The 19,412-nt window shown below is 49.6% G+C and overlaps 15 non-coding genes across 15 annotated transcripts; all 15 read left to right on the plus strand.

Moving 5' to 3' along the window:
- Window positions 1-1,012: 1,012 nt before the first annotated feature.
- On the plus strand, window positions 1,013-1,085 carry trnam-cau (transfer RNA methionine (anticodon CAU)). Its single transcript has one exon. It is a non-coding gene; the product is annotated as a tRNA-Met (tRNA).
- Window positions 1,086-2,315: 1,230 nt separating this feature from the next.
- On the plus strand, window positions 2,316-2,388 carry trnam-cau (transfer RNA methionine (anticodon CAU)). The gene has a single exon. It is a non-coding gene; the product is annotated as a tRNA-Met (tRNA).
- A 1,194-nt stretch (window positions 2,389-3,582) lies between these two features.
- Window positions 3,583-3,655, plus strand: trnam-cau (transfer RNA methionine (anticodon CAU)). The gene has a single exon. It is a non-coding gene; the product is annotated as a tRNA-Met (tRNA).
- Window positions 3,656-4,850: 1,195 nt separating this feature from the next.
- On the plus strand, window positions 4,851-4,923 carry trnam-cau (transfer RNA methionine (anticodon CAU)). Its single transcript has one exon. It is a non-coding gene; the product is annotated as a tRNA-Met (tRNA).
- Window positions 4,924-6,153: 1,230 nt separating this feature from the next.
- trnam-cau (transfer RNA methionine (anticodon CAU)) lies at window positions 6,154-6,226 on the plus strand. Its single transcript has one exon. It is a non-coding gene; the product is annotated as a tRNA-Met (tRNA).
- A 1,194-nt stretch (window positions 6,227-7,420) lies between these two features.
- Window positions 7,421-7,493, plus strand: trnam-cau (transfer RNA methionine (anticodon CAU)). The gene has a single exon. It is a non-coding gene; the product is annotated as a tRNA-Met (tRNA).
- A 1,195-nt stretch (window positions 7,494-8,688) lies between these two features.
- Window positions 8,689-8,761, plus strand: trnam-cau (transfer RNA methionine (anticodon CAU)). Its single transcript has one exon. It is a non-coding gene; the product is annotated as a tRNA-Met (tRNA).
- A 1,229-nt stretch (window positions 8,762-9,990) lies between these two features.
- On the plus strand, window positions 9,991-10,063 carry trnam-cau (transfer RNA methionine (anticodon CAU)). Its single transcript has one exon. It is a non-coding gene; the product is annotated as a tRNA-Met (tRNA).
- A 1,194-nt stretch (window positions 10,064-11,257) lies between these two features.
- trnat-cgu (transfer RNA threonine (anticodon CGU)) lies at window positions 11,258-11,330 on the plus strand. The gene has a single exon. It is a non-coding gene; the product is annotated as a tRNA-Thr (tRNA).
- Window positions 11,331-12,525: 1,195 nt separating this feature from the next.
- trnam-cau (transfer RNA methionine (anticodon CAU)) lies at window positions 12,526-12,598 on the plus strand. The gene has a single exon. It is a non-coding gene; the product is annotated as a tRNA-Met (tRNA).
- Window positions 12,599-13,793: 1,195 nt separating this feature from the next.
- Window positions 13,794-13,866, plus strand: trnam-cau (transfer RNA methionine (anticodon CAU)). The gene has a single exon. It is a non-coding gene; the product is annotated as a tRNA-Met (tRNA).
- A 1,194-nt stretch (window positions 13,867-15,060) lies between these two features.
- trnam-cau (transfer RNA methionine (anticodon CAU)) lies at window positions 15,061-15,133 on the plus strand. Its single transcript has one exon. It is a non-coding gene; the product is annotated as a tRNA-Met (tRNA).
- A 1,195-nt stretch (window positions 15,134-16,328) lies between these two features.
- On the plus strand, window positions 16,329-16,401 carry trnat-cgu (transfer RNA threonine (anticodon CGU)). Its single transcript has one exon. It is a non-coding gene; the product is annotated as a tRNA-Thr (tRNA).
- A 1,195-nt stretch (window positions 16,402-17,596) lies between these two features.
- trnam-cau (transfer RNA methionine (anticodon CAU)) lies at window positions 17,597-17,669 on the plus strand. The gene has a single exon. It is a non-coding gene; the product is annotated as a tRNA-Met (tRNA).
- A 1,195-nt stretch (window positions 17,670-18,864) lies between these two features.
- On the plus strand, window positions 18,865-18,937 carry trnam-cau (transfer RNA methionine (anticodon CAU)). The gene has a single exon. It is a non-coding gene; the product is annotated as a tRNA-Met (tRNA).
- The last annotated feature ends 475 nt before the right edge of the window (window positions 18,938-19,412 follow it).

A 19,412-nucleotide genomic window follows, 5' to 3' on the forward strand; every position in this document is an offset into this window, starting at 1 on the left:
AAAGAATAGTGGTGAATGCAGGTATTGATCCCGCTAACTCTCACATACAAAGCAAGCACTCTACCATTTGAGCTAATTCCCCATTGATGGCTGGCATTAGCTCCCAGTTTGCATCTGACTAGCCCCTTATCACTTGCCTCCTCGCTGTTCCACGACCAGCAGAAATCTCTTGCTTCAGGTTGGCCTGCTCCCTGAACACTTTCAATGCTTTGCTCCAATCGACGTTGCTGAGCAATAGCAGGCGAGCAAGGGCAGGACTGGAAGCCATGGATATGGTGAAAGACGCCGAGAAGAGCTCGAGCCTGCGCAAGGGAAGCGAGTTGAGCGCAACGTCGCAGCCGCCACGAGCGTGAGGGAGCAGGCGAGAGCCCTGTCTGACTGATGGACAAATGACTTCTATTGCCTGAGGCTTTGCCTGAAAGAAAGTGCAATTGCCTGAGGCTTTGCCTGATAGAAAATGCTGGCTCTTTACATGCATTGCTGCTCAAAGGCACTCCCTGCTGACACACACATGCAAGTGCTCAAGCAAAACGGTGAAGGCACTGTCCTGTGCCTCAGCTGCAACATTTTCAGCTGCAAACTGCTCATATTAAGAACTCTGCCTTCAGCGAATTGCGACTTACCACACACATACTTACTTCAAAAGAATGCTCACTGCTTCAAGCCGGAGTGCAACCAACCACCTAAGGACGACTTTGCTTTGCTTTGTTTTCTACTGCACTGCTCCGCTCCCCACCTGTCAATCGAAGGGAAGCGGCAGAGGTGCCTATCTTTGCTGATTGTCTACCGCATGCCTTTTAATGCTGCTCGTCCTGTGTACTTGCTGATGTCGCAGCTATTTTTCACAGCCTGGGCCAGCGGCGCAATGGATAACGCATCTGACTACGGATTAGAAGATTGCATGTTCGGCTCCTACCTGGCTCGAGCATTTTGGCAATCTTTGCATTCTGGCTTTGAATGCCACGTAAGCGAACATAGTTGGTCACACTCTTCAGTTACTAACCAGGTAAGTGCCTTCTTAGCGCAGTAGGCAGCGCGTCAGTCTCATAATCTGAAGGTCCTGAGTTCAATCCTCAAAGAAGGCATTAATACTTGCATGGACTTTTCTCCTTCTTTCATTTCAGCTGCATTCATGCAAAAATCAGGAAGTTTTGCTGCGATAGCACATCAAAGGATTTGATGTCCCTCAGCCTGCGGTGACCTTCAGAAGCAGATGGGCTCACACCACACCTGACACAACTCTTGTTTCTGAACAATTACCCGAGCCAAAAGAATAGTGGTGAATGCAGGTATTGATCCCGCTAACTCTCACATACAAAGCAAGCACTCTACCATTTGAGCTAATTCCCCATTGATGGCTGGCATTAGCTCCCAGTTTGCATCTGACTAGCCCCTTATCACTTGCCTCCTCGCTGTTCCACGACCAGCAGAAATCTCTTGCTTCAGGTTGGCCTGCTCCCTGAACACTTTCAATGCTTTGCTCCGATCGACGTTACTGAGCAATAGCAGGCGAGCAAGGGCAGGACTGGAAGCCATGGATATGGTGAAAGACGCCGAGAAGAGCTCGAGCCTGCGCAAGGGAAGCGAGTTGAGCGCAACGTCGCAGCCGCCACGAGCGTGAGGGAGCAGGCGAGAGCCCTGTCTGACTGATGGACAAATGACTTCTATTGCCTGAGGCTTTGCCTGAAAGAAAGTGCAATTGCCTGAGGCTTTGCCTGAAAGAAAGTGCAATTGCCTGAGGCTTTGCCTGAAAGAAAATGCTGGCTCTTTACATGCATTGCTTCTCAAAGGCACTCCCTGCTGACACACACATGCAAGTGTTCAAGCAAAACGGTGAAGGCACTGTCCTGTGCCTCAGCTGCAACATGTTCAGCTGTAAACTGCTCATCATATTAAGAACTCAGCCTTCAGCGAATTGCGACTTACCACACACATACTTACTTCAAAAGAATGCTCACTGCTTCAAGCCGGAGTGCAACCAACCACCTAAGGACGACTTTGCTTTGCTTTGTTTTCTACTGCACTGCTCCGCTCCCCACCTGTCAATCGAAGGGAAGCGGCAGAGGTGCCTATCTTTGCTGATTGTCTGCCGCATGCCTTTTAATGCTGCTCGTCCTGTGTACTTGCTGATGTCGCAGCTATTTTTCACAGCCTGGGCCAGCGGCGCAATGGATAACGCATCTGACTACGGATTAGAAGATTGCATGTTCGGCTCCTACCTGGCTCGAGCATTTTGGCAATCTTTGCATTCTGGCTTTGAATGCCACGTAAGCGAACATAGTTGGTCACACTCTTCAGTTACTAACCAGGCAAGTGCCTTCTTAGCGCAGTAGGCAGCGCGTCAGTCTCATAATCTGAAGGTCCTGAGTTCAATCCTCAGAGAAGGCATTAATACTTGTATAGACTTTTCTCCTTCTTTCATTTCAGCTGCATTCATGCAAAAATCAGGAAGTTTTGCTGCGAGAGCACATCAAAGGATTTGATGTCCCTCAGCCTGCGGTGACCTTCAGAAGCAGATGGGCTCACACCACACCTGACACAACTCTTGTTTCTGAACAATTACCCGAGCCAAAAGAATAGTGGTGAATGCAGGTATTGATCCCGCTAACTCTCACATACAAAGCAAGCACTCTACCATTTGAGCTAATTCCCCATTGATGGCTGGCATTAGCTCCCAGTTTGCATCTGACTAGCCCTTATCACTTGCCTCCTCGCTGTTCCACGACCAGCAGAAATCTCTTGCTTCAGGTTGGCCTGCTCCCTGAACACTTTCAATGCTTTGCTCCGATCGACGTTACTGAGCAATAGCAGGCGAGCAAGGGCAGGACTGGAAGCCATGGATATGGTGAAAGACGCCGAGAAGAGCTCGAGCCTGCGCAAGGGAAGCGAGTTGAGCGCAACGTCGCAGCCGCCACGAGCGTGAGGGAGCAGGCGAGAGCCCTGTCTGACTGATGGACAAATGACTTCTATTGCCTGAGGCTTTGCCTGAAAGAAAGTGCAATTGCCTGAGGCTTTGCCTGAAAGAAAATGCTGGCTCTTTACATGCATTGCTGCTCAAAGGCACTCCCTGCTGACACACACATGCAAGTGCTCAAGCAAAACGGTGAAGGCACTGTCCTGTGCCTCAGCTGCAACATTTTCAGCTGTAAACTGCTCATATTAAGAACTCTGCCTTCAGCGAATTGCGACTTACCACACACATACTTACTTCAAAAGAATGCTCACTGCTTCAAGCCGGAGTGCAACCAACCACCTAAGGACGACTTTGCTTTGCTTTGTTTTCTACTGCACTGCTCCGCTCCCCACCTGTCAATCGAAGGGAAGCGGCAGAGGTGCCTATCTTTGCTGATTGTCTGCCGCATGCCTTTTAATGCTGCTCGTCCTGTGTACTTGCTGATGTCGCAGCTATTTTTCACAGCCTGGGCCAGCGGCGCAATGGATAACGCATCTGACTACGGATTAGAAGATTGCATGTTCGGCTCCTACCTGGCTCGAGCATTTTGGCAATCTTTGCATTCTGGCTTTGAATGCCACGTAAGCGAACATAGTTGGTCACACTCTTCAGTTACTAACCAGGCAAGTGCCTTCTTAGCGCAGTAGGCAGCGCGTCAGTCTCATAATCTGAAGGTCCTGAGTTCAATCCTCAGAGAAGGCATTAATACTTGCATGGACTTTTCTCCTTCTTTCATTTCAGCTGCATTCATGCAAAAATCAGGAAGTTTTGCTGCGATAGCACATCAAAGGATTTGATGTCCCTCAGCCTGCGGTGACCTTCAGAAGCAGATGGGCTCACACCACACCTGACACAACTCTTGTTTCTGAACAATTACCCGAGCCAAAAGAATAGTGGTGAATGCAGGTATTGATCCCGCTAACTCTCACATACAAAGCAAGCACTCTACCATTTGAGCTAATTCCCCATTGATGGCTGGCATTAGCTCCCAGTTTGCATCTGACTAGCCCCTTATCACTTGCCTCCTCGCTGTTCCACGACCAGCAGAAATCTCTTGCTTCAGGTTGGCCTGCTCCCTGAACACTTTCAATGCTTTGCTCCAATCGACGTTGCTGAGCAATAGCAGGCGAGCAAGGGCAGGACTGGAAGCCATGGATATGGTGAAAGACGCCGAGAAGAGCTCGAGCCTGCGCAAGGGAAGCGAGTTGAGCGCAACGTCGCAGCCGCCACGAGCGTGAGGGAGCAGGCGAGAGCCCTGTCTGACTGATGGACAAATGACTTCTATTGCCTGAGGCTTTGCCTGAAAGAAAGTGCAATTGCCTGAGGCTTTGCCTGATAGAAAATGCTGGCTCTTTACATGCATTGCTGCTCAAAGGCACTCCCTGCTGACACACACATGCAAGTGCTCAAGCAAAACGGTGAAGGCACTGTCCTGTGCCTCAGCTGCAACATTTTCAGCTGCAAACTGCTCATATTAAGAACTCTGCCTTCAGCGAATTGCGACTTACCACACACATACTTACTTCAAAAGAATGCTCACTGCTTCAAGCCGGAGTGCAACCAACCACCTAAGGACGACTTTGCTTTGCTTTGTTTTCTACTGCACTGCTCCGCTCCCCACCTGTCAATCGAAGGGAAGCGGCAGAGGTGCCTATCTTTGCTGATTGTCTACCGCATGCCTTTTAATGCTGCTCGTCCTGTGTACTTGCTGATGTCGCAGCTATTTTTCACAGCCTGGGCCAGCGGCGCAATGGATAACGCATCTGACTACGGATTAGAAGATTGCATGTTCGGCTCCTACCTGGCTCGAGCATTTTGGCAATCTTTGCATTCTGGCTTTGAATGCCACGTAAGCGAACATAGTTGGTCACACTCTTCAGTTACTAACCAGGTAAGTGCCTTCTTAGCGCAGTAGGCAGCGCGTCAGTCTCATAATCTGAAGGTCCTGAGTTCAATCCTCAAAGAAGGCATTAATACTTGCATGGACTTTTCTCCTTCTTTCATTTCAGCTGCATTCATGCAAAAATCAGGAAGTTTTGCTGCGATAGCACATCAAAGGATTTGATGTCCCTCAGCCTGCGGTGACCTTCAGAAGCAGATGGGCTCACACCACACCTGACACAACTCTTGTTTCTGAACAATTACCCGAGCCAAAAGAATAGTGGTGAATGCAGGTATTGATCCCGCTAACTCTCACATACAAAGCAAGCACTCTACCATTTGAGCTAATTCCCCATTGATGGCTGGCATTAGCTCCCAGTTTGCATCTGACTAGCCCCTTATCACTTGCCTCCTCGCTGTTCCACGACCAGCAGAAATCTCTTGCTTCAGGTTGGCCTGCTCCCTGAACACTTTCAATGCTTTGCTCCGATCGACGTTACTGAGCAATAGCAGGCGAGCAAGGGCAGGACTGGAAGCCATGGATATGGTGAAAGACGCCGAGAAGAGCTCGAGCCTGCGCAAGGGAAGCGAGTTGAGCGCAACGTCGCAGCCGCCACGAGCGTGAGGGAGCAGGCGAGAGCCCTGTCTGACTGATGGACAAATGACTTCTATTGCCTGAGGCTTTGCCTGAAAGAAAGTGCAATTGCCTGAGGCTTTGCCTGAAAGAAAGTGCAATTGCCTGAGGCTTTGCCTGAAAGAAAATGCTGGCTCTTTACATGCATTGCTTCTCAAAGGCACTCCCTGCTGACACACACATGCAAGTGTTCAAGCAAAACGGTGAAGGCACTGTCCTGTGCCTCAGCTGCAACATGTTCAGCTGTAAACTGCTCATCATATTAAGAACTCAGCCTTCAGCGAATTGCGACTTACCACACACATACTTACTTCAAAAGAATGCTCACTGCTTCAAGCCGGAGTGCAACCAACCACCTAAGGACGACTTTGCTTTGCTTTGTTTTCTACTGCACTGCTCCGCTCCCCACCTGTCAATCGAAGGGAAGCGGCAGAGGTGCCTATCTTTGCTGATTGTCTGCCGCATGCCTTTTAATGCTGCTCGTCCTGTGTACTTGCTGATGTCGCAGCTATTTTTCACAGCCTGGGCCAGCGGCGCAATGGATAACGCATCTGACTACGGATTAGAAGATTGCATGTTCGGCTCCTACCTGGCTCGAGCATTTTGGCAATCTTTGCATTCTGGCTTTGAATGCCACGTAAGCGAACATAGTTGGTCACACTCTTCAGTTACTAACCAGGCAAGTGCCTTCTTAGCGCAGTAGGCAGCGCGTCAGTCTCATAATCTGAAGGTCCTGAGTTCAATCCTCAGAGAAGGCATTAATACTTGTATAGACTTTTCTCCTTCTTTCATTTCAGCTGCATTCATGCAAAAATCAGGAAGTTTTGCTGCGAGAGCACATCAAAGGATTTGATGTCCCTCAGCCTGCGGTGACCTTCAGAAGCAGATGGGCTCACACCACACCTGACACAACTCTTGTTTCTGAACAATTACCCGAGCCAAAAGAATAGTGGTGAATGCAGGTATTGATCCCGCTAACTCTCACATACAAAGCAAGCACTCTACCATTTGAGCTAATTCCCCATTGATGGCTGGCATTAGCTCCCAGTTTGCATCTGACTAGCCCTTATCACTTGCCTCCTCGCTGTTCCACGACCAGCAGAAATCTCTTGCTTCAGGTTGGCCTGCTCCCTGAACACTTTCAATGCTTTGCTCCGATCGACGTTACTGAGCAATAGCAGGCGAGCAAGGGCAGGACTGGAAGCCATGGATATGGTGAAAGACGCCGAGAAGAGCTCGAGCCTGCGCAAGGGAAGCGAGTTGAGCGCAACGTCGCAGCCGCCACGAGCGTGAGGGAGCAGGCGAGAGCCCTGTCTGACTGATGGACAAATGACTTCTATTGCCTGAGGCTTTGCCTGAAAGAAAGTGCAATTGCCTGAGGCTTTGCCTGAAAGAAAATGCTGGCTCTTTACATGCATTGCTGCTCAAAGGCACTCCCTGCTGACACACACATGCAAGTGCTCAAGCAAAACGGTGAAGGCACTGTCCTGTGCCTCAGCTGCAACATTTTCAGCTGTAAACTGCTCATATTAAGAACTCTGCCTTCAGCGAATTGCGACTTACCACACACATACTTACTTCAAAAGAATGCTCACTGCTTCAAGCCGGAGTGCAACCAACCACCTAAGGACGACTTTGCTTTGCTTTGTTTTCTACTGCACTGCTCCGCTCCCCACCTGTCAATCGAAGGGAAGCGGCAGAGGTGCCTATCTTTGCTGATTGTCTGCCGCATGCCTTTTAATGCTGCTCGTCCTGTGTACTTGCTGATGTCGCAGCTATTTTTCACAGCCTGGGCCAGCGGCGCAATGGATAACGCATCTGACTACGGATTAGAAGATTGCATGTTCGGCTCCTACCTGGCTCGAGCATTTTGGCAATCTTTGCATTCTGGCTTTGAATGCCACGTAAGCGAACATAGTTGGTCACACTCTTCAGTTACTAACCAGGCAAGTGCCTTCTTAGCGCAGTAGGCAGCGCGTCAGTCTCATAATCTGAAGGTCCTGAGTTCAATCCTCAGAGAAGGCATTAATACTTGCATGGACTTTTCTCCTTCTTTCATTTCAGCTGCATTCATGCAAAAATCAGGAAGTTTTGCTGCGATAGCACATCAAAGGATTTGATGTCCCTCAGCCTGCGGTGACCTTCAGAAGCAGATGGGCTCACACCACACCTGACACAACTCTTGTTTCTGAACAATTACCCGAGCCAAAAGAATAGTGGTGAATGCAGGTATTGATCCCGCTAACTCTCACATACAAAGCAAGCACTCTACCATTTGAGCTAATTCCCCATTGATGGCTGGCATTAGCTCCCAGTTTGCATCTGACTAGCCCCTTATCACTTGCCTCCTCGCTGTTCCACGACCAGCAGAAATCTCTTGCTTCAGGTTGGCCTGCTCCCTGAACACTTTCAATGCTTTGCTCCAATCGACGTTGCTGAGCAATAGCAGGCGAGCAAGGGCAGGACTGGAAGCCATGGATATGGTGAAAGACGCCGAGAAGAGCTCGAGCCTGCGCAAGGGAAGCGAGTTGAGCGCAACGTCGCAGCCGCCACGAGCGTGAGGGAGCAGGCGAGAGCCCTGTCTGACTGATGGACAAATGACTTCTATTGCCTGAGGCTTTGCCTGAAAGAAAGTGCAATTGCCTGAGGCTTTGCCTGATAGAAAATGCTGGCTCTTTACATGCATTGCTGCTCAAAGGCACTCCCTGCTGACACACACATGCAAGTGCTCAAGCAAAACGGTGAAGGCACTGTCCTGTGCCTCAGCTGCAACATTTTCAGCTGCAAACTGCTCATATTAAGAACTCTGCCTTCAGCGAATTGCGACTTACCACACACATACTTACTTCAAAAGAATGCTCACTGCTTCAAGCCGGAGTGCAACCAACCACCTAAGGACGACTTTGCTTTGCTTTGTTTTCTACTGCACTGCTCCGCTCCCCACCTGTCAATCGAAGGGAAGCGGCAGAGGTGCCTATCTTTGCTGATTGTCTACCGCATGCCTTTTAATGCTGCTCGTCCTGTGTACTTGCTGATGTCGCAGCTATTTTTCACAGCCTGGGCCAGCGGCGCAATGGATAACGCATCTGACTACGGATTAGAAGATTGCATGTTCGGCTCCTACCTGGCTCGAGCATTTTGGCAATCTTTGCATTCTGGCTTTGAATGCCACGTAAGCGAACATAGTTGGTCACACTCTTCAGTTACTAACCAGGTAAGTGCCTTCTTAGCGCAGTAGGCAGCGCGTCAGTCTCATAATCTGAAGGTCCTGAGTTCAATCCTCAAAGAAGGCATTAATACTTGCATGGACTTTTCTCCTTCTTTCATTTCAGCTGCATTCATGCAAAAATCAGGAAGTTTTGCTGCGATAGCACATCAAAGGATTTGATGTCCCTCAGCCTGCGGTGACCTTCAGAAGCAGATGGGCTCACACCACACCTGACACAACTCTTGTTTCTGAACAATTACCCGAGCCAAAAGAATAGTGGTGAATGCAGGTATTGATCCCGCTAACTCTCACATACAAAGCAAGCACTCTACCATTTGAGCTAATTCCCCATTGATGGCTGGCATTAGCTCCCAGTTTGCATCTGACTAGCCCTTATCACTTGCCTCCTCGCTGTTCCACGACCAGCAGAAATCTCTTGCTTCAGGTTGGCCTGCTCCCTGAACACTTTCAATGCTTTGCTCCGATCGACGTTACTGAGCAATAGCAGGCGAGCAAGGGCAGGACTGGAAGCCATGGATATGGTGAAAGACGCCGAGAAGAGCTCGAGCCTGCGCAAGGGAAGCGAGTTGAGCGCAACGTCGCAGCCGCCACGAGCGTGAGGGAGCAGGCGAGAGCCCTGTCTGACTGATGGACAAATGACTTCTATTGCCTGAGGCTTTGCCTGAAAGAAAGTGCAATTGCCTGAGGCTTTGCCTGAAAGAAAGTGCAATTGCCTGAGGCTTTGCCTGAAAGAAAATGCTGGCTCTTTACATGCATTGCTTCTCAAAGGCACTCCCTGCTGACACACACATGCAAGTGTTCAAGCAAAACGGTGAAGGCACTGTCCTGTGCCTCAGCTGCAACATGTTCAGCTGTAAACTGCTCATCATATTAAGAACTCAGCCTTCAGCGAATTGCGACTTACCACACACATACTTACTTCAAAAGAATGCTCACTGCTTCAAGCCGGAGTGCAACCAACCACCTAAGGACGACTTTGCTTTGCTTTGTTTTCTACTGCACTGCTCCGCTCCCCACCTGTCAATCGAAGGGAAGCGGCAGAGGTGCCTATCTTTGCTGATTGTCTGCCGCATGCCTTTTAATGCTGCTCGTCCTGTGTACTTGCTGATGTCGCAGCTATTTTTCACAGCCTGGGCCAGCGGCGCAATGGATAACGCATCTGACTACGGATTAGAAGATTGCATGTTCGGCTCCTACCTGGCTCGAGCATTTTGGCAATCTTTGCATTCTGGCTTTGAATGCCACGTAAGCGAACATAGTTGGTCACACTCTTCAGTTACTAACCAGGCAAGTGCCTTCTTAGCGCAGTAGGCAGCGCGTCAGTCTCATAATCTGAAGGTCCTGAGTTCAATCCTCAGAGAAGGCATTAATACTTGTATAGACTTTTCTCCTTCTTTCATTTCAGCTGCATTCATGCAAAAATCAGGAAGTTTTGCTGCGAGAGCACATCAAAGGATTTGATGTCCCTCAGCCTGCGGTGACCTTCAGAAGCAGATGGGCTCACACCACACCTGACACAACTCTTGTTTCTGAACAATTACCCGAGCCAAAAGAATAGTGGTGAATGCAGGTATTGATCCCGCTAACTCTCACATACAAAGCAAGCACTCTACCATTTGAGCTAATTCCCCATTGATGGCTGGCATTAGCTCCCAGTTTGCATCTGACTAGCCCTTATCACTTGCCTCCTCGCTGTTCCACGACCAGCAGAAATCTCTTGCTTCAGGTTGGCCTGCTCCCTGAACACTTTCAATGCTTTGCTCCGATCGACGTTACTGAGCAATAGCAGGCGAGCAAGGGCAGGACTGGAAGCCATGGATATGGTGAAAGACGCCGAGAAGAGCTCGAGCCTGCGCAAGGGAAGCGAGTTGAGCGCAACGTCGCAGCCGCCACGAGCGTGAGGGAGCAGGCGAGAGCCCTGTCTGACTGATGGACAAATGACTTCTATTGCCTGAGGCTTTGCCTGAAAGAAAGTGCAATTGCCTGAGGCTTTGCCTGAAAGAAAATGCTGGCTCTTTACATGCATTGCTGCTCAAAGGCACTCCCTGCTGACACACACATGCAAGTGCTCAAGCAAAACGGTGAAGGCACTGTCCTGTGCCTCAGCTGCAACATTTTCAGCTGTAAACTGCTCATATTAAGAACTCTGCCTTCAGCGAATTGCGACTTACCACACACATACTTACTTCAAAAGAATGCTCACTGCTTCAAGCCGGAGTGCAACCAACCACCTAAGGACGACTTTGCTTTGCTTTGTTTTCTACTGCACTGCTCCGCTCCCCACCTGTCAATCGAAGGGAAGCGGCAGAGGTGCCTATCTTTGCTGATTGTCTGCCGCATGCCTTTTAATGCTGCTCGTCCTGTGTACTTGCTGATGTCGCAGCTATTTTTCACAGCCTGGGCCAGCGGCGCAATGGATAACGCATCTGACTACGGATTAGAAGATTGCATGTTCGGCTCCTACCTGGCTCGAGCATTTTGGCAATCTTTGCATTCTGGCTTTGAATGCCACGTAAGCGAACATAGCTGGTCACACTCTTCAGTTACTAACCAGACAAGTGCCTTCTTAGCGCAGTAGGCAGCGCGTCAGTCTCGTAATCTGAAGGTCCTGAGTTCAATCCTCAGAGAAGGCATTAATACTTGCATGGACTTTTCTCCTTCTTTCATTTCAGCTGCATTCATGCAAAAATCAGGAAGTTTTGCTGCGATAGCACATCAAAGGATTTGATGTCCCTCAGCCTGCGGTGACCTTCAGAAGCAGATGGGCTCACACCACACCTGACACAACTCTTGTTTCTGAACAATTACCCGAGCCAAAAGAATAGTGGTGAATGCAGGTATTGATCCCACTAACTCTCACATACAAAGCAAGCACTCTACCATTTGAGCTAATTCCCCATTGATGGCTGGCATTAGCTCCCAGTTTGCATCTGACTAGCCCCTTATCACTTGCCTCCTCGCTGTTCCACGACCAGCAGAAATCTCTTGCTTCAGGTTGGCCTGCTCCCTGAACACTTTCAATGCTTTGCTCCAATCGACGTTACTGAGCAATAGCAGGCGAGCAAGGGCAGGACTGGAAGCCATGGATATGGTGAAAGACGCCGAGAAGAGCTCGAGCCTGCGCAAGGGAAGCGAGTTGAGCGCAACGTCGCAGCCGCCACGAGCGTGAGGGAGCAGGCGAGAGCCCTGTCTGACTGATGGACAAATGACTTCTATTGCCTGAGGCTTTGCCTGAAAGAAAGTGCAATTGCCTGAGGCTTTGCCTGATAGAAAATGCTGGCTCTTTACATGCATTGCTGCTCAAAGGCACTCCCTGCTGACACACACATGCAAGTGCTCAAGCAAAACGGTGAAGGCACTGTCCTGTGCCTCAGCTGCAACATTTTCAGCTGCAAACTGCTCATATTAAGAACTCTGCCTTCAGCGAATTGCGACTTACCACACACATACTTACTTCAAGAGAATGCTCACTGCTTCAAGCCGGAGTGCAACCAACCACCTAAGGACGACTTTGCTTTGCTTTGTTTTCTACTGCACTGCTCCGCTCCCCACCTGTCAATCGAAGGGAAGCGGCAGAGGTGCCTATCTTTGCTGATTGTCTGCCGCATGCCTTTTAATGCTGCTCGTCCTGTGTACTTGCTGATGTCGCAGCTATTTTTCACAGCCTGGGCCAGCGGCGCAATGGATAACGCATCTGACTACGGATTAGAAGATTGCATGTTCGGCTCCTACCTGGCTCGAGCATTTTGGCAATCTTTGCATTCTGGCTTTGAATGCCACGTAAGCGAACATAGTTGGTCACACTCTTCAGTTACTAACCAGGCAAGTGCCTTCTTAGCGCAGTAGGCAGCGCGTCAGTCTCATAATCTGAAGGTCCTGAGTTCAATCCTCAGAGAAGGCATTAATACTTGCATGGACTTTTCTCCTTCTTTCATTTCAGCTGCATTCATGCAAAAATCAGGAAGTTTTGCTGCGATAGCACATCAAAGGATTTGATGTCCCTCAGCCTGCGGTGACCTTCAGAAGCAGATGGGCTCACACCACACCTGACACAACTCTTGTTTCTGAACAATTACCCGAGCCAAAAGAATAGTGGTGAATGCAGGTATTGATCCCGCTAACTCTCTCATACAAAGCAAGCACTCTACCATTTGAGCTAATTCCCCATTGATGGCTGGCATTAGCTCCCAGTTTGCATCTGACTAGCCCCTTATCACTTGCCTCCTCGCTGTTCCACGACCAGCAGAAATCTCTTGCTTCAGGTTGGCCTGCTCCCTGAACACTTTCAATGCTTTGCTCCAATCGACGTTACTGAGCAATAGCAGGCGAGCAAGGGCAGGACTGGAAGCCATGGATATGGTGAAAGACGCCGAGAAGAGCTCGAGCCTGCGCAAGGGAAGCGAGTTGAGCGCAACGTCGCAGCCGCCACGAGCGTGAGGGAGCAGGCGAGAGCCCTGTCTGACTGATGGACAAATGACTTCTATTGCCTGAGGCTTTGCCTGAAAGAAAGTGCAATTGCCTGAGGCTTTGCCTGATAGAAAATGCTGGCTCTTTACATGCATTGCTGCTCAAAGGCACTCCCTGCTGACACACACATGCAAGTGCTCAAGCAAAACGGTGAAGGCACTGTCCTGTGCCTCAGCTGCAACATTTTCAGCTGCAAACTGCTCATATTAAGAACTCTGCCTTCAGCGAATTGCGACTTACCACACACATACTTACTTCAAAAGAATGCTCACTGCTTCAAGCCGGAGTGCAACCAACCACCTAAGGACGACTTTGCTTTGCTTTGTTTTCTACTGCACTGCTCCGCTCCCCACCTGTCAATCGAAGGGAAGCGGCAGAGGTGCCTATCTTTGCTGATTGTCTGCCGCATGCCTTTTAATGCTGCTCGTCCTGTGTACTTGCTGATGTCGCAGCTATTTTTCACAGCCTGGGCCAGCGGCGCAATGGATAACGCATCTGACTACGGATTAGAAGATTGCATGTTCGGCTCCTACCTGGCTCGAGCATTTTGGCAATCTTTGCATTCTGGCTTTGAATGCCACGTAAGCGAACATAGTTGGTCACACTCTTCAGTTCCTAACCAGGCAAGTGCCTTCTTAGCGCAGTAGGCAGCGCGTCAGTCTCATAATCTGAAGGTCCTGAGTTCAATCCTCAGAGAAGGCATTAATACTTGTATAGACTTTTCTCCTTCTTTCATTTCAGCTGCATTCATGCAAAAATCAGGAAGTTTTGCTGCGAGAGCACATCAAAGGATTTGATGTCCCTCAGCCTGCGGTGACCTTCAGAAGCAGATGGGCTCACACCACACCTGACACAACTCTTGTTTCTGAACAATTACCCGAGCCAAAAGAATAGTGGTGAATGCAGGTATTGATCCCGCTAACTCTCACATACAAAGCAAGCACTCTACCATTTGAGCTAATTCCCCATTGATGGCTGGCATTAGCTCCCAGTTTGCATCTGACTAGCCCTTATCACTTGCCTCCTCGCTGTTCCACGACCAGCAGAAATCTCTTGCTTCAGGTTGGCCTGCTCCCTGAACACTTTCAATGCTTTGCTCCGATCGACGTTACTGAGCAATAGCAGGCGAGCAAGGGCAGGACTGGAAGCCATGGATATGGTGAAAGACGCCGAGAAGAGCTCGAGCCTGCGCAAGGGAAGCGAGTTGAGCGCAACGTCGCAGCCGCCACGAGCGTGAGGGAGCAGGCGAGAGCCCTGTCTGACTGATGGACAAATGACTTCTATTGCCTGAGGCTTTGCCTGAAAGAAAGTGCAATTGCCTGAGGCTTTGCCTGAAAGAAAATGCTGGCTCTTTACATGCATTGCTGCTCAAAGGCACTCCCTGCTGACACACACATGCAAGTGCTCAAGCAAAACGGTGAAGGCACTGTCCTGTGCCTCAGCTGCAACATTTTCAGCTGTAAACTGCTCATATTAAGAACTCTGCCTTCAGCGAATTGCGACTTACCACACACATACTTACTTCAAAAGAATGCTCACTGCTTCAAGTCGGAGTGCAACCAACCACCTAAGGACGACTTTGCTTTGCTTTGTTTTCTACTGCACTGCTCCGCTCCCCACCTGTCAATCGAAGGGAAGCGGCAGAGGTGCCTATCTTTGCTGATTGTCTGCCGCATGCCTTTTAATGCTGCTCGTCCTGTGTACTTGCTGATGTCGCAGCTATTTTTCACAGCCTGGGCCAGCGGCGCAATGGATAACGCATCTGACTACGGATTAGAAGATTGCATGTTCGGCTCCTACCTGGCTCGAGCATTTTGGCAATCTTTGCATTCTGGCTTTGAATGCCACGTAAGCGAACATAGTTGGTCACACTCTTCAGTTACTAACCAGGCAAGTGCCTTCTTAGCGCAGTAGGCAGCGCGTCAGTCTCATAATCTGAAGGTCCTGACTTCAATCCTCAGAGAAGGCATTAATACTTGCATGGACTTTTCTCCTTCTTTCATTTCAGCTGCATTCATGCAAAAATCAGGAAGTTTTGCTGCGATAGCACATCAAAGGATTTGATGTCCCTCAGCCTGCGGTGACCTTCAGAAGCAGATGGGCTCACACCACACCTGACACAACTCTTGTTTCTGAACAATTACCCGAGCCAAAAGAATAGTGGTGAATGCAGGTATTGATCCCGCTAACTCTCACATACAAAGCAAGCACTCTACCATTTGAGCTAATTCCCCATTGATGGCTGGCATTAGCTCCCAGTTTGCATCTGACTAGCCCCTTATCACTTGCCTCCTCGCTGTTCCACGACCAGCAGAAATCTCTTGCTTCAGGTTGGCCTGCTCCCTGAACACTTTCAATGCTTTGCTCCAATCGACGTTGCTGAGCAATAGCAGGCGAGCAAGGGCAGGACTGGAAGCCATGGATATGGTGAAAGACGCCGAGAAGAGCTCGAGCCTGCGCAAGGGAAGCGAGTTGAGCGCAACGTCGCAGCCGCCACGAGCGTGAGGGAGCAGGCGAGAGCCCTGTCTGACTGATGGACAAATGACTTCTATTGCCTGAGGCTTTGCCTGAAAGAAAGTGCAATTGCCTGAGGCTTTGCCTGATAGAAAATGCTGGCTCTTTACATGCATTGCTGCTCAAAGGCACTCCCTGCTGACACACACATGCAAGTGCTCAAGCAAAACGGTGAAGGCACTGTCCTGTGCCTCAGCTGCAACATTTTCAGCTGCAAACTGCTCATATTAAGAACTCTGCCTTCAGCGAATTGCGACTTACCACACACATACTTACTTCAAAAGAATGCTCACTGCTTCAAGCCGGAGTGCAACCAACCACCTAAGGACGACTTTGCTTTGCTTTGTTTTCTACTGCACTGCTCCGCTCCCCACCTGTCAATCGAAGGGAAGCGGCAGAGGTGCCTATCTTTGCTGATTGTCTGCCGCATGCCTTTTAATGCTGCTCGTCCTGTGTACTTGCTGATGTCGCAGCTATTTTTCACAGCCTGGGCCAGCGGCGCAATGGATAACGCATCTGACTACGGATTAGAAGATTGCATGTTCGGCTCCTACCTGGCTCGAGCATTTTGGCAATCTTTGCATTCTGGCTTTGAATGCCACGTAAGCGAACATAGCTGGTCACACTCTTCAGTTACTAACCAGACAAGTGCCTTCTTAGCGCAGTAGGCAGCGCGTCAGTCTCGTAATCTGAAGGTCCTGAGTTCAATCCTCAGAGAAGGCATTAATACTTGCATGGACTTTTCTCCTTCTTTCATTTCAGCTGCATTCATGCAAAAATCAGGAAGTTTTGCTGCGATAGCACATCAAAGGATTTGATGTCCCTCAGCCTGCGGTGACCTTCAGAAGCAGATGGGCTCACACCACACCTGACACAACTCTTGTTTCTGAACAATTACCCGAGCCAAAAGAATAGTGGTGAATGCAGGTATTGATCCCACTAACTCTCACATACAAAGCAAGCACTCTACCATTTGAGCTAATTCCCCATTGATGGCTGGCATTAGCTCCCAGTTTGCATCTGACTAGCCCCTTATCACTTGCCTCCTCGCTGTTCCACGACCAGCAGAAATCTCTTGCTTCAGGTTGGCCTGCTCCCTGAACACTTTCAATGCTTTGCTCCAATCGACGTTACTGAGCAATAGCAGGCGAGCAAGGGCAGGACTGGAAGCCATGGATATGGTGAAAGACGCCGAGAAGAGCTCGAGCCTGCGCAAGGGAAGCGAGTTGAGCGCAACGTCGCAGCCGCCACGAGCGTGAGGGAGCAGGCGAGAGCCCTGTCTGACTGATGGACAAATGACTTCTATTGCCTGAGGCTTTGCCTGAAAGAAAGTGCAATTGCCTGAGGCTTTGCCTGATAGAAAATGCTGGCTCTTTACATGCATTGCTGCTCAAAGGCACTCCCTGCTGACACACACATGCAAGTGCTCAAGCAAAACGGTGAAGGCACTGTCCTGTGCCTCAGCTGCAACATTTTCAGCTGCAAACTGCTCATATTAAGAACTCTGCCTTCAGCGAATTGCGACTTACCACACACATACTTACTTCAAGAGAATGCTCATTGCTTCAAGCCGGAGTGCAACCAACCACCTAAGGACGACTTTGCTTTGCTTTGTTTTCTACTGCACTGCTCCGCTCCCCACCTGTCAATCGAAGGGAAGCGGCAGAGGTGCCTATCTTTGCTGATTGTCTGCCGCATGCCTTTTAATGCTGCTCGTCCTGTGTACTTGCTGATGTCGCAGCTATTTTTCACAGCCTGGGCCAGCGGCGCAATGGATAACGCATCTGACTACGGATTAGAAGATTGCATGTTCGGCTCCTACCTGGCTCGAGCATTTTGGCAATCTTTGCATTCTGGCTTTGAATGCCACGTAAGCGAACATAGTTGGTCACACTCTTCAGTTACTAACCAGGCAAGTGCCTTCTTAGCGCAGTAGGCAGCGCGTCAGTCTCATAATCTGAAGGTCCTGAGTTCAATCCTCAGAGAAGGCATTAATACTTGCATGGACTTTTCTCCTTCTTTCATTTCAGCTGCATTCATGCAAAAATCAGGAAGTTTTGCTGCGATAGCACATCAAAGGATTTGATGTCCCTCAGCCTGCGGTGACCTTCAGAAGCAGATGGGCTCACACCACACCTGACACAACTCTTGTTTCTGAACAATTACCCGAGCCAAAAGAATAGTGGTGAATGCAGGTATTGATCCCGCTAACTCTCTCATACAAAGCAAGCACTCTACCATTTGAGCTAATTCCCCATTGATGGCTGGCATTAGCTCCCAGTTTGCATCTGACTAGCCCCTTATCACTTGCCTCCTCGCTGTTCCACGACCAGCAGAAATCTCTTGCTTCAGGTTGGCCTGCTCCCTGAACACTTTCAATGCTTTGCTCCAATCGACGTTACTGAGCAATAGCAGGCGAGCAAGGGCAGGACTGGAAGCCATGGATATGGTGAAAGACGCCGAGAAGAGCTCGAGCCTGCGCAAGGGAAGCGAGTTGAGCGCAACGTCGCAGCCGCCACGAGCGTGAGGGAGCAGGCGAGAGCCCTGTCTGACTGATGGACAAATGACTTCTATTGCCTGAGGCTTTGCCTGAAAGAAAGTGCAATTGCCTGAGGCTTTGCCTGATAGAAAATGCTGGCTCTTTACATGCATTGCTGCTCAAAGGCACTCCCTGCTGACACACACATGCAAGTGCTCAAGCAAAACGGTGAAGGCACTGTCCTGTGCCTCAGCTGCAACATTTTCAGCTGCAAACTGCTCATATTAAGAACTCTGCCTTCAGCGAATTGCGACTTACCACACACATACTTACTTCAAAAGAATGCTCACTGCTTCAAGCCGGAGTGCAACCAACCACCTAAGGACGACTTTGCTTTGCTTTGTTTTCTACTGCACTGCTCCGCTCCCCACCTGTCAATCGAAGGGAAGCGGCAGAGGTGCCTATCTTTGCTGATTGTCTGCCGCATGCCTTTTAATGCTGCTCGTCCTGTGTACTTGCTGATGTCGCAGCTATTTTTCACAGCCTGGGCCAGCGGCGCAATGGATAACGCATCTGACTACGGATTAGAAGATTGCATGTTCGGCTCCTACCTGGCTCGAGCATTTTGGCAATCTTTGCATTCTGGCTTTGAATGCCACGTAAGCGAACATAGTTGGTCACACTCTTCAGTTCCTAACCAGGCAAGTGCCTTCTTAGCGCAGTAGGCAGCGCGTCAGTCTCATAATCTGAAGGTCCTGAGTTCAATCCTCAGAGAAGGCATTAATACTTGCATAGACTTTTCTCCTTCTTTCATTTCAGCTGCATTCATGCAAAAATCAGGAAGTTTTGCTGCGAGAGCACATCAAAGGATTTGATGTCCCTCAGCCTGCGGTGACCTTCAGAAGCAGATGGGCTCACACCACACCTGACACAACTCTTGTTTCTGAACAATTACCCGAGCCAAAAGAATAGTGGTGAATGCAGGTATTGATCCCGCTAACTCTCACATACAAAGCAAGCACTCTACCATTTGAGCTAATTCCCCATTGATGGCTGGCATTAGCTCCCAGTTTGCATCTGACTAGCCCTTATCACTTGCCTCCTCGCTGTTCCACGACCAGCAGAAATCTCTTGCTTCAGGTTGGCCTGCTCCCTGAACACTTTCAATGCTTTGCTCCGATCGACGTTACTGAGCAATAGCAGGCGAGCAAGGGCAGGACTGGAAGCCATGGATATGGTGAAAGACGCCGAGAAG

Source organism: Pristiophorus japonicus, unplaced genomic scaffold (assembly GCF_044704955.1).
Source record: "Pristiophorus japonicus isolate sPriJap1 unplaced genomic scaffold, sPriJap1.hap1 HAP1_SCAFFOLD_207, whole genome shotgun sequence".
NCBI lineage: Eukaryota > Metazoa > Chordata > Chondrichthyes > Pristiophoridae > Pristiophorus > Pristiophorus japonicus.